The 18977-nt window shown below is 46.9% G+C and overlaps 1 protein-coding gene across 7 annotated transcripts in view; it reads left to right on the forward strand.

Annotated features, from left to right (window-relative positions):
- Positions 1-1353: 1353 nt before the first annotated feature.
- GULP1 (GULP PTB domain containing engulfment adaptor 1) overlaps positions 1354-18977 on the forward strand; it is a 217778-nt gene continuing 200154 nt past the window's right edge. For 6 of the 7 annotated variants that reach the window (XM_038585069.1, XM_038585070.1, XM_038585068.1 and 3 more), the window contains exon 1: positions 1354-1503. The gene's annotated coding sequence lies outside the window, so the exon portion shown is untranslated. The remainder of the gene's footprint in view (positions 1504-18977) is intronic. The other variant, XM_038585073.1, reaches the window with a different exon arrangement.

An 18977-nucleotide genomic window follows, 5' to 3' on the forward strand; every position in this document is an offset into this window, starting at 1 on the left:
CGCCGATTGTCAGCCGCAGCCACAGCAGCACCTGTCGGCTCGCCCTATCCGGGGACCCCCCCATGCTTTCACATTCGAAATGACAATTAGTGGAGTGGGGTCTGGGCAGCCGGCGCTCGCGGTCCAGGCCCTCATCCGTGCAGGACGGCTTGTGGGATGCCCCCCTCGCCCCCCCCCCGCTCGCACCCACGGCCTCACGGGGTCGGGGATGCTGTGCGCTGCTGCACCCAAAGGAGCCCCTACAGGACTGTAGGATGCCCCCCCTTGCACCCACGACCTCACAGGGTCTCCCGGGGTGGGGGGTGCTGTGCACCCCTCCACCCGGAGGAGCCCCTACAGGACTGTAGGATGCCCCCCCTTGCACCCACGACCTCACGGGGCTCACGGGGTCGGGGGTGCTGTGCGCCCCTCCACCCGGGGGAGATCGATTCCGAGGCGCCGAGGAGCGCGGCCAAGGCGGGCGGGGAGCAGCGGCGCCCTCCTCCCCCCCTTTGTGGGCCGCTCGCTCGGGGGGCCTGGGAACGTGGGGGGGCGAGCAAGTCTACGTCTACGCAGGTACCCCGGGGGGGGGAGCGCCGCGGCGAGGCTGCGCTGAGGAAGGTTGTGAAGGGGGCGCGGGAGCGCGGGGTGCAGGGTGCGGGGGGCGGGAGATGAGGTTGTGGGGTGCGGGGTGCAGCGGGACAGGGTGCAGGGTGCGGGGGACGGGGTGCAGGGCTGTGGGGGTGACGGGGTGCGCAGGGAACGGGGTGCGGAGTGATGGGGTGTGCGGGGTGCAGGGTGCGGGTGCGGGGGGACGGGGTGCAGGGGTGCGGGTGCGGGTGGCCGCGAGGCACTTGCCGGGCGAGCGCTGGGGCTTCCCCTGTGGGTTTGCAAACTGGATTTAAATCAAGACAAAACGCCGAAGAGAAAGGGAAGGCGCAGGTGCTCCGCCGAGGCGCGCGGGGCCGGGAGGGGCGCGAGGGGCGGGGGCCTGGGTCCGTCGGTCCGGGCGGGGCGGCCTCGAGGTCCCCGGCGGGCTCTCCGCGCCGCACCCCGTCCCGCCGCCAGCGCAGCCCCGGAGCGGCGGGGGGAGGGGGCGGGGCGGGGAGGGGCGGGGCGGGGAGGGGCGGGGCGGGGCGGGGCGCGGGGGCGGGGAGGGGCGGGGAGGGGGGCGCCGGCCCGCGGCGCTGGGGCCCCTCGGCCGAGAGGGGGAGCCCCGCGGCCCCAGCCGAGCCGCCCGCAGGCCCGGCCTCCACCCGGCGCCGCCACGGCCGCCTCGGCGGGTCCCGGGGCGCACGGCCCGGCCCAGCTCCCGCGGCCGCGGCGACTCTTCGCCGGGAAAGTTTCCGAGTGGGCCGCGGGCACGGCGGCGGCGGCGGAGGCGGAGGAGGAGGCGGAGGAGGCGGCGGAGGAGGAGGTCGCGCGGCTCGGCCCGCCCGGAGCCGACCCCACTGCGCGGATCCCGCAGGTCTGCGGGGACCGCGCGCCCCGGCCGTCCTCCCGCGCAAGCCCGGCCTCCGGCAGGTAGGGAGCGGCCCCGGGGACCCGCCGCGGGGAGGGCGCGGGGGCCGGGGGGCAGGGGGTCCGGGGACGCGGCGCGGGGCCCGGGGAGGGCGCGGGGCCCTGGGGAGGAGGGCAGGGGCCCGGGAGGGAGAGCGCGGGGGGCTCCGGGGGACGGCAGGGGTCCGGGGAGAGGGCGCGGGGCCCTGGGGAGGAGAGCGCAGGGGCCCGGGGGGAGGGCAGCGCCCCCGGGAGTTGGGCAGGGGTCCGGGGGGGAGGGCAGGGGTCCGGGGAGAGGGCGCAGGGGTCCGGGGGAGGGCAGCGCCCTCAGGAATTGGGCAGGGGTCCGGGGGAGGGCAGGGTCCCGGAGGAGGGCGCCCAGCGGGGGGAGGCGGCGGGAGGCCCGTGGCCGGCACCGCGGCGAGGACCTGTTGCGGCCGCGCGGGGAGCGGCGCGGGTCGGGGGCGCGGACCCCCGGGGCGGGGCGGGGCGGGCCGGGGCGGGGCCGGGGCGTCTCCGCGGGGTCCGAGCGAGGAGACCCCGAGCGAAACTCCGCGCAGCCCAGCGTCCCTTTTGTTGCCCCCGGAGGGACTGTGCGCCCCGGGGCGGGCCGGCGGGAGCTGCCTGGGCCGGGCTCGGGGTCCCCTAGGCAGGGGTGGGGGGGCCCACACTCAGGGGGCGGACACCCGGGCTCCAGGTCCGCGGGGGTGTGGACACCCCGGGCTCCCAGGTTCTGTCGGGAGGCGGGGCGGGCACCCTGAGTTCCCAGGTCCCCGTGGGGGGGCGGAGGATGCACACCCCGAGCTCCCAGGTCCCCGTGGGGGAGCGGAGAATGCACACCCCGAGCTCCTAGGTCCCCGTTGGGGGGCGGGGGATGCACACCCCAGGCTCTCTGGTCCCGCGGGGGGGGGGGGGAGGATGCACACCCCGAGCTCCTAGGTCCCCGTGGGGGGGCGGAGGATGCACACCCCGAGCTCCTAGGTCCCCGTGGGGGGGCGGAGGATGCACACCCCGAGCTCCTAGGTCCCCGTGGGGGGGCGGAGGATGCACACCCCGAGCTCCTAGGTCCCCGTGGGGGGGCGGAGGATGCACACCCCGAGCTCCCAGGTCCCCGTGGGGGGGCGGAGGATGCACACCCCGAGCTCCTAGGTCCCCGTGGGGGGCCGGAGGTTGCACACCCCGAGCTCCTAGGTCCCGCGGGAGGCCCCGGGCAGGGCTGCCCTTCGAGGACGCCCTACGGGGTGCGGGCGCGGGGGGAGGCGCAGGTGCCGGGGGCGCCCCGGGGCGGGGCAGGGTGCGCACCCCCTTCCCGGGCGCCGACGGCCGGGCTGAGCAGCGGGCTGCGGGGCTGGGGCCACCCCCCTGGGAAGCGCCTATTAGGGTCCTTGAAGGACCTGCTCCTAAGAAGAGGGACGTCGCAGGGACACGGGAACGACAGCTTCCGGGGTGTTCTGGGTCTGGGTCCGCCCGCTGGTTCTGGGGGCGCCCTGACCCCCGTGCGCCCCCTCGGGCAGCCGCTAGCCCCGCCGGCGGAGAGGGGGGGCGCGCCCCGGGCGCCAGGCCCCCCTGGAAGGGCCTGCGGAGCTGGCGGGCTGGTGGGGGACGGACCGTCGGGCCCTGGGGCTTAAACAAGGGGCTGCTTTGCCGGGAGAAGTTTTGGGGTGACTGAGCTCAGGCCTCTTGGCCAAAAAGGAAAAGAAAAAAAAAAAAAAAAAGCCAGAGGCAGCAAGCAGGGGGCGTGACCTAGGAGGGGAGACAAGTGCTAGGGGGGCCCTCCCGTGGCGGCCCGGGGGGCGGGGGCTGTGCGCTGCCCTGACGTGCGCCCCTGCAGCTCCTTGCGCCCCGAAACTCCTTGCACCCTGCAGCTCCTTGCGCCCCGCAGCTCCTTGCACCCTGCAGCTCCTCCTTGCACCCCGAAACTCCTTGCACCCCGCAGCTCCTCGCACCCCGAAACTCCTCCTTGCACCCCGCAGCTCCTTGTGCCCCGCTCCTCCTTACACCCTGCAGCTCCTTGCGCCCCGCAGCTCCTCCTTGCACCCCGAAACTCCTTGCACCCCGCAGCTCCTTGCGCCCCGCAGTTCCTCCCACCCGGAAACTTCTCCTTGCACCCCGCAGCTCCTTGTGCCCCGCTCCTCCTTGCACCCTGCAGCTCCTTGCGCCCTGCAGCTCCTCGCACCCCGAAACTCCTTGCGCCCCGCAGCTCCTTGCACCCCGCAGCTCCTTGCGCCCCGCTCCTCCTTGCACCCTGCAGCTCCTTGCGCCCCGCAGCTCCTCCTTGCACCCCGAAACTCCTCCCTGCACCCCGCAGCTCCTTGCGCCCCCGCGGGGACCCGGCCCCGCCCCCGCCCCCAGTGCGCCCGGCGGGCAGGAAGCCTAGGACCTGCGCTCTGCGCCCTGAGCAGCCGGTTTCCACCTGAACGGAATCCGACAATTAGGTTTTCTCAGGTGGCACCGATTTGGGTGGTGCCGCGAGGCGCAGCCCGTGTGGGAAGCGCCCCCTCCTGAAGGCGAGCAAGTCGGGTGAGCGCGCGTGACCCGCGTGGACCCCGGGCCTGGGCGCTCCTGCCCCAGCTCCGCATCAGGCCTGCTCCGCGGGCGCTCCTCTGCGTGGAGTTTGTGTCCCCGCCCTCCCTCCCTCCCTTCTTTCCTGCTTTCCTTCCTTCCTTTTCCGGGACTTTGGTTTTTACCCTCCTGGGTTTGGGGGTTGATTTGCACCAAGCCCTAGTTTGGTTCTGTCTCCACGGGAGCGGCGAGTCTGAGATGCGGCCCACGCGCCTGCCCTGAGACCCCTGTGAATCCCCTCGGCAGGGCCTCCCCTGGGACTTCAGTTTCTAAACTTGCAAAGCAAAGAAACTTTGTTTTTTTTACATAATTACGAGTTTACTGTGAGCATTAAAGAGATGAAATTATGTTAATAGTTTTAGAAATATAAAGGTCACAGAGTTTCTTAGTGGATTCAGTGGAAAGGATGGGGGTAAAACGGTAATTGTATCTAGTAGACACGTTACAGCGACTGGGCTGCATTTCCTAGAAAAGTTACTACTTTTGCATTTGGATCCTAGCTTTAGTTTAATCAGATTTTAATCTTTGAGAATATTGGGTGAGATTCTGTGATGGTTACAGCTGAGTCATTCTCTCAGACAGAAAAATACAATCAGCGAATTATTTTTCTCTTGGTTTATATTTATAGTCAGGGCCAGTTATTTTATTTTATTTTTTTTAAGTCCAGCTCAATTTTGCCTTTATGAGAAGTTACCAGATATATTTGCAGGATCTGGCTCCTTTCTCGGAAATAACACTTGAGGACTAAAATTGCATTTATGGTGTGCCAGCAAACTTTTCTTTTCCCAAAGGCCAAACGGTTTCCTTTTAAGAGGTGAGAGGGTAGATTTAGGAGCCTTTCATTAATTAATTCAATTAATATTTGCTGCATATTTTTTATGTCTGAGGAAACCGCAGGCTTGGTTTCAGATCTTAGCTCTGAACTTCTTAGCACAGTGATTTTTGTTATTTTACTTTCTACCAGCATTTTACCAACATATAATTTATTGTCCGTTTACTACCTATAACGTATGTCCTTCCTTGTTCCACACACGATAATTGTGAAATATTTCATTTTTAGTTTGACATGTCAATTAGCAACATAAACTACCTATTTTTATAGCTTAATGTGCTATATCGTATGCATGGATGTTTATTTTTTCAGGTGAAAGGGTCAATGTATTAAATAGGTACTTTTTTTTGGAATAATCTAAGGACAAGTGAATGCTCGATAAATTAGAGTAATAATTTTAGTGGAAAATATCCAATTTTGCATTTGATTTTATATTAAAAATCTTGAAATTCTTTAATCTCCACTGCTGAATATTAGATAATTTTTATTTAGAGTTCACTTAGCAGAGCATTTTGTTTGTGATTCGTTCTGTAAAGTTAGTTTTCTAAAACTTCAAAGGACAAAAAAGTTATTTTATTTGAATATAATAAGTACAAAAGTAGTTACTACAGGAGTCAACCGTAAGGTTACCTGAGCCCTGGTCCCTAAACGTATCAGAGGTTACTGGATCTAATAGTGCTTTGCCTTAACACGTTTACAGATCAAGAAACTTAAACTCGTCCCTATGGGACTTAAATATATTCATATTGGAAGAGGAAAATTGGTGTAAATTTTGAGCAGAGAAATCTCTCTGCTTTCAAGCAATGGAGATACAAAATTCAAATCAGGCCTTTATTTTAAGGATAATGACGGAAAGTCATGGTTTTAGGCTTAGAAGGTGCTTAATACTGTTTTTAGGCTCTGTTAGTTGCTAGTTTTGTGTTTCTTTTAGACTAAAAGTTCTCAGCTGCTCTATGATACTTACAACCCATGATTATTTTTTATGAGAAGACAGTTAAGTGACACAAATACTGTACAAAGAAATAAATGCCCATTTCCTGCCCTCATTGAAATGATGTCCTATGGTAAATTTGGAATTCGTTTCATTTTTCCATATGGTGCACTTAAGGATAGTGTTGGAAAGGCAGGTCGCATAGGATGAGTAAAGTAGTTACGTAACAATCGTGATTATAACTTTTTTAAAAAGTTTTGGATGACACTGTATGTTTTCTAGAGTACACCTAAGAGAACGATCTAGATAGTAATAGAGGCTGTAATCTTACGTTTATTTTTTTGATATTAACATTATATAAATATATCTACATATTGTTTTTATCATATACTTTCTGAAGAGGAAGTTCAGAATATATCCTAGAAATGTCCAAGACTTAGGTGACTAATGCCTCTTTGTATCTGTGTGTATATATAGACTGAATCTCTATACATGTATTTATATCTCTATGAAGTATTTATGACATATAATTGTATATATGCTTTGAGATTTCTCTATTTATGCTAGGTATATTTTTATAGGGAAAAGGAACTTCAATTAATTGATGTTTCTAGGCCAATTTTAACCATTAGTTTAAAACCCTTTTTTAGATAACTGTGGCTAGCAATGCTTGAATTCCTCCCCCCCCCCCCCCCCCAAATTTTGAAGGAGTTTTCAGGCTTTTATTTATATCTATAGAGATAGAGAAAAGTAGTGGGAGGGATCCCTGGGTGGCGCAGCGGTTTAGCGCCTGCCTTTGGCTCAGGGCGTGATCCTGGAGACCCGGGGTCGAATCCCACGTCAGGCTCCCGGTGCATGGAGCCTGCTTCTCCCTCTGCCTATGTCTCTGCCTCTCTCTCTCTGTGTGACTATCGTAAAAAAAAAAAAAAAAAAAAAAAAAAAAGTAGTGGGAAAGATCTTCTACCCATATTCTTGGTTAATGGCTCTGACGGTGACATAATCGTGGAGACCTTTTCTACTTTTTTTTAAGTAGAACACGGGCGCGTGTGCAGTTAGTTAAGTACTGGAAGAAGGCGAATTCCCTGCTTGGAATAGTTAGAAGGTGTGGTGAAGTGAGCATTGGGTATAAATGTGGTGTTTTCCTGGTATCGTATAGCTTTCTCTTAGGATTATCAGGTGTTACAGTTGACTTGTTTCCCGAAATTTCAACCGCAAGTCCTCTAAGAATTCCAAGGAACTTAATAAACTGTGCCCGAGCGGCCAACAAAAAGCAGATTGAATGATTGTAGAAATGGTGGTAACTGAAGTGACTGAAACCAGCTTGTCCGGAGGTTGGGCAGAAGGAACTACGGAGCATAAATAACCTACTAACTGAATCGTTAAGGATTTGGCTATATAACATTGTCAAATGGTTATATAATATTTCATGACATGATAGCTGAGCTAACTTTCTCACTTAGTTTGTAAATGAGGTAATATTGATCTCAAACAGCGCTTTAGCTAAAAAGCAAACAGAACCATCTGTGCCGTGGTAGCAAATCTCCAAATCTAAAGTAATTAAAATTTGATATAAGAGAAGAAACTTGATTTTAGCCTCTCTCCTTCTCTCATAGCTGTTTACAACCATCAAGAGAGTGCTATATTTTAGAGTGAAATTTGAACAGCAAATTGGTTAATTTACCCAGATTTCCACCCGAGTGAGTTAAAACATAGTCGGTTAAATACTGAAAAAAGTTTTAAGAAGAGTGCTTTGTAATGTATTTTAAAAAGGTCAAGGTGCGTGGTGTTCTCTGTAATCTAATTTTTGTTTGTTTTTGTGGAACTCCCTAGTAAGGACAAGGATGTTGACGGAGTAGGGGTGGGGTTCTTCGAGTAGGGGTGGGGTTCTTCGTCAGCATTAGGGGCAGCAGTATCTGAAAACAAAGTGTGGAGATAATTGTCAGATAAGTTTTCAGGCAAAGGCGGGGCGGGCCCTTAAAGAGGGATGGAGTGGCACAGGCAGGAAATAGGGAACCATGGAAGTGGTTTAACAGAGCGAATTAGGGATTTTGGAACTGTAGAGATGTTTTTCCTTTCTGTCTTCATGATGACCTTAGTCATTCGTGATTACCTGTGGAAGTTCAAGAACTTTAACTGGATAAATTATCTTGAAGAATTGCTATCTTATTTTCCTTTCTTTCCCCATCTCTCCAGATCTAACTAACGTGCAGTTGGAGTCACAGGGAGCTGAGCGTGCTCTCCATTTCATACTCTAGGGTGTCCCTGAACTTGAATAGGAACAACAACATCATTTCTCTCGTGAACACCACACATACACACACACCTTAATAGTACCTGTAGCTTTCCAGAAGTTGCATCTATTTATTGTCATGTCTAATTGCTTAGGCTGCACATATTTTGAAATATTTTTATGTTTACAACTAGTTCAAAATTGAGATAATAATTGCATCTGCTTCTTGGGATTATTTTCTCATATATGGGTATATCTATAGACATGTAGCTATGTTTGAAGTTGTTTTAATATATCTTTATTATATCTAAGTTTTTTAAATATATCTTTAATGCATCTTTATTATGAGTATTTTAAGTCTATTTCTTTTACATAATTTCTATTTTACTTTAGCATCTAGAAACACCTTTTGAGAAGGGGTTCATAGACCTATCTAGTCTGCCAAATGGATTTATGGCACAAAACAGGTTAAGAATCCCTGGACACCTATACTGATTTTTTTTTCAGAGGTGCCAGTTGGTTTTGCTGCCATTTAATGAGGTTAAAATAAATTATTTAACTCAGTTTTAAGTGTTAGTTATACAGAGATATCCTAAATATTTCTGAAAGTATATTTCTAATAAATGATGCTTATTTTCTAGATTAGTTGCTTTATTCAAGAAGCATGTGTGCAGTTTTTGGTTATCTTGCTTAGTGACAGTTCAACAAAGAAGGATTTATATTTCATTTCAGAACATGTAAATTTAAAAAACAGATTTATCTTTTACACTTTATAGCATTAACTATATTTGGAACAGTTGTGATTTAGCTGGGAATTTTGCCTTGTGGTGCTGGTTTATTTTTCATATATAAATGTTTTGTCTCCTCCACTACACTTTAAGTTCCAGGAGAGAATAGGTATGTTTTACAAGGGAGAAGAGATATGTTAAACAGTTCTCAGTATGTTCTAGTTGGTAATAAGTAATTACGCCGACATTAGCCATTTCCTGGGAATACTAAGAGCAAAATTAATAACTTACAAATATATGGAAGTGGTTTCTTCTATGTGTCACTGAGTTACTTAACATTATATATTTGGTTATAAGATGTGTATTATTCATGACCACTATTGGTGAAAAATTTAAATGTGCGCCATTAAGTTTTGGAAAATAAGAATGTAGAATTCATAAAAGAATAGTAAATCCCTGTGTTATGAAGGGGACCTACAATTGAAGCATATATCAGGTAATTTATTGCACTATATTCCCTTTCTTCATTTTGCTTGGCTTGACATTTCTCTGGAGGTACTTCCATTTATAAAATTAGTCTTTTGTATTGATATTTGAACCTGATGATTCAATTTCTTTGAAATAAATGACAAAAACAGTCTCTTTAAACTTACTAATTTGAGATAATTACTACTTAGAGCCTCACATTCATAAATCACCTTAAAATCCCAAGGGGTGGGTGCAATGTAATTGTTTTGTATTTGAAATCTGACAGTAACTTCAAGATCACAATCAGGGATGCTGGTCTTTCAGCCTATTTCTTGTTTTTGACTCCACGTTGTGTCTGTTCTACTGGTAAACATCAAGTTATCATGGCCACTTGTTTACGTCATTTCTGTGTTGGATCGTCAGGTTCCCTTGGAATGACGCGGATTAGTTTAAGCCACGTGTGACCCTTTACCTTGAGTTAATTCTGCTTTCCATTTCCTGCACATTGATCCATGAGCATATTTTCACTTCCGAGAGTCCTATCTCCTTCCTTGTGGCAGACGCTATTGGTTGGTCATTCAAATAATTAACTTATTCAGTCATCCACTCTGCCCCACGTGACTCCAGGGAAGGCAGTTCATTCCTAAAAAAGTGAAATTTCAGTTGACCTAAGCTAATAATCATGGGGCATTGTTCCCTTTGTGATTGGTGATTGAGGGACCCCTTTTCCTTATCCCAGTCGTCGTCAATTACGGGAACTAACAGAACCGGAGAGAAGTAGGGTAGAAGAAATGTCTTTATGCTTAGCGAGGAGACATTGGGTGAGAAGGCATGTGCCAGCTCTTGATATTGGTTCTTTCTGGAATAGATGTTTAAATTGTCATCTTTTGTCCACTAGGCAATCTGGCTTGAGGGCAAAACAAATGCATTATTGATAGCAGAAAAAACCCCCGTAAGGAACCTAAGTGCTTAATGGCATTGTTGGGTCCATAAGTCAACCGACCATATTTCTGGATTTACTGTTATGTGAGATAATGAAGTTCTCAATGTTTCAAATGAATTTGAACTAGAATTTTTAGTTACTTAGAAAGTGTCTTAATTAGAACAGTTATTAAGTGGTATCTTAATTTGAAATAAACATTTTAGAAGTAATAATTTAGGCTATTAAAGAAAATGGATAGACTACTTGAATTTTGTGAACTCTGGATAGGGTTATTGGTATTACTCTATAAAAAATGTTTTATTAAAAAATGTTTTATTAAATCTTGCAATATTATTATGTCTTTAATATAGTAAATAGATTAGTTATCTTAAATAAATTTATTCTGAGATGAGTAAATTCTACATATATCTCAGAAATACATTATTCAAAAAAAAACTTGAAATAGGAACTTGCAGTCTAGTCATTTCATAACATTACACCACTTTGTTTGGTTTCTTTAGTGTATCGGAAACATTAAATGTACATGAAGAACCATTGAAGGATGGGGCGCCTGGGTGGCTCAGCGGTTTAGCGCCGCCTTCAGCCCAGGGCTTGATCCTGGGGTCCCGGGATCGAGTCCTGTGTCGGGTCCCTGCATGGGGCCTGCTTCCCCCTCTGCCTGTGTCTCTGCCTCCCTTTTTCTGTCTCTCATGAATAAATTTAAAAAATCTTTAAAAAGAAAAAAAAAGAATCATTGAAGGAAACTCAGTGCCTCATCTGAATAATTTAAAGCTTGGAGCCATGTTAAAGCTAACATAACTATTTAAATATTAAAAAATAAAGCTGATAGGAGTAAAATTAAAGAAAATTTTGAAGTACAGATCCGTTCATAGAGGTTTAAGAAAATGCAGACCTACGATACACTTTTAAGTAGGAACTAGTTTTATGAACGTCTAGTTCACTGACACATTAGCAATTTAATTATTTTCCGCCACCATGTTCTTGAGTTATTTTTTTTTTTGATGATTTAACATTTTGCATATTGGTTTTTGTAATGTGCTCTATCAAAGTATGGCGATTATATCTGAGTCTTTGCCTTTTTGCTTTCAAGCTGATAGGAATTGCCCAGAGCTGAGAATTGACCAAAGCAGTAGTGAAATACACTTTGGGGCACTAACGCCGCCCTGCGGGAGTGGTGGTTAACCGTCGGCTTCAGCAGGAGGGGCAGGCAAGCAAAACCAGGAATGATCTAACCGTGTCACGGGGTAAGCGAGTTCACAAGGAGCAGTTTAGCTGGGATGAGGGGTGCGAGAAACAGGGAAGGGTTGTATGGACAGCGCAGATGGAGAAGAGCAGTTGGTGAAAGGGCAGGTGGAAATCTTCATTTGTTGGGAGCCTGCGGTAAAGCAGAGCGGCAGTGGGGTCAGGGCCTCAAGGAAGGACAGGCCGTGGTCTTAGAGCCCTCTCCTGGTGCAGGTTGAGGGCTGGACAATGGACGTTGGGTTGGAAGGAAACATGGGCGGCAGTAGCTTGGATAAAAGACCTCAGAAGAATAGTTACTGAGGGAGATCTCCAGAGTAAGGAGGCCTACTGTGATGGAGACGGGCAGTAGCTTTTGCATAAAAATGCAGTAAACATGCTTGAGATGCTTCCTGGGTGAGATCATGACCTTCATTCAAAGCTGGGCCACAGGGACCGGATCCTACAAAGTGCTGCCATTCTCAGAGGATTATTGTTCTTTTGAGCCCTTGTTCGGGGATTGTCCTGGGGGGGTGGGGGGCATCCCTTTGCCCTCTGACCTTTTCTTGGCTTAAAAGGGAACCACATTCTTGCGTCTTTTTGAATGTGAATCAATCATTCTTGGTATGGCAATGAGTGTAAAAAGGACTCTTCTTATTTACTTTGAGAGTTTTGATAGAAAATATAACTTGGTTCACAGCAGATATAAAATGAGGAAAAGTGTCGAGATAGCTCACATTCCAGCTTCTACTCATAAAATAATCAGATGAAGTGGAAACAGTTTTCCTTCCCTTAAATGGTCTCCGTCTAGTGGGATCTTTGTGGGACCCGCATGCGCACTCTTCTCTAAACTTACTTTCTTACACCTGTCAGTGAGTCTACACCGAAAGTCATATTTTTTGAATAAGAGAGAAATGATACTGAGAATACCACAGGGCCCAGGGTGTGCTACCTCAAAATATGGCACCTTGATGTGTTGAATGTTTCAAGCTGAAAGAATTTGAGAAGCGGCATGTGAAGGGAGGACTTCCTGACCTTCCTCTGAAGCAGCTCGTAAAATCCTCAGGATATCATCCTCTGTATTCCAGAAGGAAAGAACATCCTTATCTCTGAAGGCAAAGGGACGCCGGGAGGAACCTGGGTCATCTTGCTGAGTTCCCCCAGTTTACTATACTTAGCTCGTAATCTTTCTCCTACCGTATCTTTCCAAGACTGTAACTCTTCTTTAAACTTAGCATAAAAACAGGTTTAGCCATTTCTTCAGGTCTTCGTTTTCTTAAGCAGGCCCCATGTCATGCAAAACTTACATTAAATAGGTTTATATGTTTATAAATAAAATCTCTTCTGCGTTACAGAGTCTCAGTCAAGAGCCTAGAAAGGTAAAGAAATATTTCTCCTTCCCTACCAACAGCATTTGGGGCGTGCTATGTCCTAAGCATTTGTGCTGTGTTTTTTATGATTTTTAAATGATCACAAAACGTGTCTACGGTTCCTCGCACACAGTGGACCGGGGAAGTAGTTGGATGGGAAGTGCGGCCTCTTAATTGCCAGACCCCCGGAGGGAGGGTGCGGTTGAGGAGCACCCGTGGTCCTGGAGGACTCGCCAGCCCTGGTAGGTCTCACTGGTGTGCGTGTGATGCCTTTACGGGACGTGACCAGCTAGACACCTGGCTGATGGCCCGATTATCCCCCGTTTTCCCCGATTACCCCCCGTTTTCCCCCGGCTCAGCTCGATGAGCTGCTTCGTTCCCACTCTCTGACCTGGCAACTTCCAACTCTACTGCGACAGGGCACTGGTTCATTGTATCCTACGTGGCATAAAGATTAACCCATTGACTAAATTGTGTCTGCCTACTGCTTCGGCTTTTGCTCGATTTGATGCGACTGGAGGGTTAACGTGTTGAGTGAGAATATCTGACCTTTTGTTAATCCCATTTTCCCCTGGTTTTGTCAAAATGATAAGGTTTGGGTAAATACAGCCTAAGATGTAAAATCATTAATATTAATAGTTTCTAATAACACGACAAATACTTTTCACTTAGGTATTTGACAACATTTTCCTTCACTGAGAGGAGGGACTAGAGAACCTCAAAGAACATTTTGTCCCTTAAGGTAGTCCAAGTTTTATTTTTAAATAGTTGGGAAAAAAAAGAACCCAAAAATTTCTTAATCAAAATATCACATTCAAAGTTCTCCTAATTTTAATATTTGATTTTTTTGGAGGTTTTTTTTTTGTTTGTTTGTTTGTTTTGTTTTGTTTTGGTGAAATACTGTTAGACCTTTAGCCGCTTGTGATATTTTAGAGCTTGGGTATTTTTTATTTTTTTATTTTTTATTTTTTGGTGAAATACTGTTAGACCTTTAGCTGCTTGTGATATTTTAGAGCTTGGGGTTTTTTTTTGTGTGTGTGTGTGAAATACTGTTAGACCTTTGGCCGCTCATGGTATTTTAGAGCTTGGGTATTATAAGGTTCTCTCGAATGCTTGGAGCCACTCATAGGAGCTTTGACATACATGTTAAGGGGGAGACACCTCTGTAGGCAGCAGTGGGAGGGGAGAGTGTTTCACGCACGTGGGACTCTTATACAAGGAGTGACTATAGAGTCCAGCCACAGATCTAGAAGCCTTGAAGTAGAGCTAGAGGACAGAGAGGAAGGGAAAGAAGGACTAGAGTTGTTGGAGATGAAGCTGGGGGGCAGAGATTTTGTGGGGCTTTCTAATCCAAACTTCGTACTTCAAAGAACAATTAAAAATCCTGAAATATTGTAACAGTCATCTTGCAGTGACAAGATGTCCTCTGCATTTTATATTTCGATAAATGCTCTGCCAATAAGCCAAGGCAAGGGAAGATGGTAGTCTCGTCTAGAGATGGTAATGAGACACAAGTTTATAAGATCATGTTTAAAAGAAAAAAAAAATCTGTACATTTTGATGATTTGTCAATGATTGTGTGAGGTAGGCAACAGGATGGTATAAATGTTGGTCCTGATGGCGAGTAAAATAATGTTATTTCTACCTTTCTAGGTTTTTGGGTGAGACCAATTAACAAGAGAAAAAAAAAACCACAGATTAATAGGAAAAAAACCCAAAAGTTTAATGACATGTACACCTCCTGTACATGGGAGATACCCAGAAAAACTGAGTAACTCCCCAAAGTGGCCGAAGCCATCACCTTAAATGCCATCTCCATCTGAAGATAAGAAGATATCGGGAGGGTAGGGATCCAGTGACAGGAAGTTTCCAGGAAAAGCACAGTAAACAGGGTATGGCTATTAAACACAGATTTAAGTCAACGTCTTCTCCATTGGAAGAGTTTCTAGAGAGTTGATCATCCTTCTCTTCCTGCTGTGAGAGGGAGACACCTTTGTACCAACAGAGACTTTCCTTATAAATGCAAATGTCCCTTGCAAAAGAGTAATTCTATTTGGTTTTCAGAGCTCTCTCACATCTGCTGTTTCTTAAAAATAGCCAGCTCAAGATGATCCTTATGCCAGAGGCGTATTTTGGGGTGGCAAATTCTGCTCCCCTTCAATTCTAGTTTTGGCAACCTGGGTGTTCCACTTCTTCAACAGAATAAATAGAGGTGGGAATAGAATTGTTGAAGGAAAATAATGGTTTCCACTTTGGACACATTCTGACGTGTCTGAGTCCTCTCGTTATGGATATCCGGTAGTCGTACAGCCACACACACACACATTTGTAGTGAAGAAGTTTGCTGTGGGCTTGTGATGTGGGTGTATATAGGGTATAAATGTGTCTGTATTATTGGGGCCACCCCAAAATGGCCACTTTGGCATGAAGATTATTCTGAGTTGAAGGCGGTGGAGACTCTACGGGCTCAAGAGACATTTTTCCCCTCTCTTAGCTACAAAGAGGAATCTAAATTGAAGATCTTTCCTAGAATATGGGTTGTTAACAGAGATAAATTTTGTCTAAATGGCCCACATGTATAGAAGGACAGACATCTAATTATCAGACATCTGCTCCTCTTACCACCCTTCCTTTAAGTCCCAGATCCCTACCTGCTCCTCCTTAGTCCAGGATGGCCTTAGTCCCTCATCCTACTGGACTATCTTTGGAATTTACACGGCTGCATGGATTCCCCCTACATAGACTATTAAATTTAAATTTCTCCTGTTAATCTGTCTCCTGCCAATTTGATTTTTAGTCCAGCTAGAAGGACCTTTGAGGGTACAGGAATTCTTGTTCCTTGACAATATATATACATATAGATGTATACGCATTCAGATTTCAGGTTACAAATAGGAGTTTTTAGCTTAGAAAGGATCTTCCAAATGTTTATAGTTTATATAGTGGGAAGAAACTTTATGACATGGCTCAAAGAGACACTAATATTTTAACCAGGGTAGAAAACACAGCTTAAAAAAAAAAAAAAGAAAGAAAAAAAAAAGAAAAGAAAAGAAAAGAAAAGAAAAGAAAACACAGCCTACAAACAACCCTAAGGATTTACCAGGGAGGAGGAAAAAACCCAAGAGACTATGATGTTATAAAAGTAAAGATTCAAAACAAACAAGATTTCAGGAGGGGATGATCAACAGTGTTAAATAGTCTAGAAAATCAATAATAAAAAGAAAAGACACGGATGAAAGTGTCTGTTGTGTGCCTAATGTACTTGGCATCAAGTCGGCGATTGTGGTGAGAACCATTTTGATGGGATTGTGTGTGTGGTGAGTTAGTTGGGAAGTAGAGTGTTTAAAACAGCACCTGAAAAAAAAAATAAAATAAAACAGCACCTGAAGGCAGTTCTTTCGTGGCATGATCCCGTCAGTGAGGTAGGGGAGGAACATTGTCTACTCTTTGGGTTGTCTTGGCTAGTTAGTCTATTAATTAAATTGACATAAAACAAATTAACAGGAGAAAAAAAAAACATTTAATAACGTAATTACGGGAGTCCCCTTAAAAAATATGAGACCTTAGGACACGTCGGTCAGTTGAGGTTTATATGCCATACTGAGCTGAAGAATGGAGAATGGGATGGGAACCCGGGTCTCCATAGGGGAGGGGGGTCATTCACAGGACAGTAAGAGGAACAGAGGTTTGGCAATTAGATGCTCACTCGACATACAGAAAGGTCTTTCAGATAAAGAGTCATCTCTGATAATAGTTCTGTTTTGGGGCCAGTCCCCCTTCTACACTTTTTTAGGTAGTTGAGGGAGAAGTAAAAGTTTGTCTTGAGTCTGCTGGGTCTTCATTGCCTTCAGCTCCACATAATCCACATGCCAAAGTGGCACATCTGGGGGTCATGGCACATCCCTCTCCGTGGAATAGGAGAGCTAGTATAGACACCGGAAAGAGACTTGGGTTCCACTACACAAAGGGTTTCTTTAAGATGGGGCGGGGGGGGACTTCCTTATACTTTAAAAAAAAAAAAAAAATTTCAATTTATTTAAATTTTAAAAAGCAATTGAATTTTAAAAATTCAATTTATTTAAATTTTAAAAAGCAAGCAAAACGAGCGGTTTGCTTGTTTCTCCACCATATCCCCGCCCCCCCATGGCAATGACCGGTTCTTTCTCTGGATCTATGAGCTTGGTTATTTGTTTAGTTCTAGATTCTACATGTGAGAGAGATCGGACCTGCTCTGTCTGACTTATTTCACTTAGCGAAGTGCCATCAAAGCCCATTGATGTTGTCACAATGGCAACATTCCATTCTTTTTTATACGATCATACTAGTTAGCATAATATTCCAGTGAATACATGTACCACATTGACCCATCAATGGACACCTGGGATTTTCCATAGTTCGCCTGTTGTGAACGTGGTGCGTGTGTCACCTTTTCAAGTCAGTGTTGTTGTTTTCTTTGGACAAATACCCAGAAGTGGAATTCCTAGATCTCAGGGTAGTTCTATTTTTAATTTTTTTCAGCAACCTCCATACTGCTGCTTCAGTTTCCATCCCCCCCAACAGTGCCCAAGGGTTTCTTTTCCTCCATGTCCCCACCAACGCTTGTTATTTCTTATCTTTTTGATACTGGCCATTCTGACAGGTGTGAGACGATATCTCACTGTGGTCTTGAGTTGTGTTTACCTGACAATGAGTGATACAGAGCATCCTTCCTTGGACCTGTTGGCCACCTCTGTGTTTTTAAGGAAAAAAAAAAAAAAAAAAAGTCTATTCAGATTTTCTGCACATTTTTCTTACCCGGATTTTTTTTTTTTTTTTTTTTTTTTTTGCTATAGAGTCTTATGAGTTTTTAAAATATATTTTTGCCCCTAGCCCCTTATCAGGTATGTGATTTGCAAATATTTTCTTCTGTTTGGTAGATTGCCTTTTCCTTTTGTTGATAGTTCCCTTTGCTGGGCTGAAGCTCTCCCCGTTGTATATTTTTGGCACCTCTGTTGAAAATTAATTAGCCATATATGTGTGGGTTTATTTCTGAGCTCTCTTTTCTGTTCCATTGATCTGTGTGTCTGCTTTGATACCAATACCATGCTGTTTTAATTACTACAGATTCGTCCCAGAGTTTGGAATCAGGGAGCATGATGCCTCCAGCCTTGTTCTTTCTCAAGAGATTGCTTTGGCTGTTTGGGGTCTTCTTTGGTTCCATACAGATTGTGGGATTGTCTGTTCTTCTTCTGTGGAAAATGTCGTTGGTGTTTTTCTTAATAGGGTTTGCATTGAACCTATAAGTTGCTTTGAGAAGGATGGATATTTTGACGATATTAATTCTTCCAAGAGACATTCCATTACACTTAGAGCAGTTTTGGCAAATAGGGTCTGTAGAGACCAACGAGTATGTGTATACTGAAATCACGTTGGGTGGTTGGTACTGTGGTGAGCTAAAGAGTGGGTACTCTCTGAAGGGGGTAGGCCTTCCTCAGCTCTTTACAGCTGCAGATGTGTGAGAATGTAGACGTACTTTTACACGTGTCACTGTGGAGAAGAGGAAAGCGTGCAAACCGGGATAGCACATAGGAATTCCACGCAATATTGAAGACCGCTTGAAATTTATTGTAGTTGTATTTATTATAGCTGTATGATTTTTCCCCCCTCTCATACTCTTCTTAAATATAGGTGAGTATAAGGAAGACAATCGATTTTTTTTTTTCCCAAGTGTACCGTGGGAGGTTAATGTAGTACCAAAGCTTTGAATCATGTGCCAGAAGGTGGTTAAAAAAATGGACCAAACATTGAACTATTAGAAGGGAAGGGACATGAGAGAGGGAGGGGACAGATCGATAGGGGAAGGAGTGGGGGCCAAGAAAGGGAGAAAGATCTATGCGTTATTGGAGACCGTGGTCGGAATAGTTGATGTCAGTTGTAAAAGTTCTGAATGATAAGGCCAGTGGGATGCTTGCCTGAAGGATGAGGAGAGAAGATGATTGGGTGTAAGAATCAAACCGAGGGCCGCTGTATTGGATGAGGGAGGGAAGGAAGGAAGGAGGGGCCAGAGGGGGTGGAGGAGCACGCTAGGGAAGTTGCCTGTGCCTTTGGAGGGGCACTAATCCCATCATGAGGGCCTCACCCTCATGACTTCATCTAAATTATGTCCCAAAGGTCCCATCTTCAGGTAACATCACATTGGGAATTAGGTGTTCAGCACAGGCATCTTGGGGTGGGGTA

Source organism: Canis lupus, chromosome 36 (assembly GCF_011100685.1).
Source record: "Canis lupus familiaris isolate Mischka breed German Shepherd chromosome 36, alternate assembly UU_Cfam_GSD_1.0, whole genome shotgun sequence".
NCBI classification, from domain to species: Eukaryota; Metazoa; Chordata; class Mammalia; order Carnivora; family Canidae; genus Canis; species Canis lupus.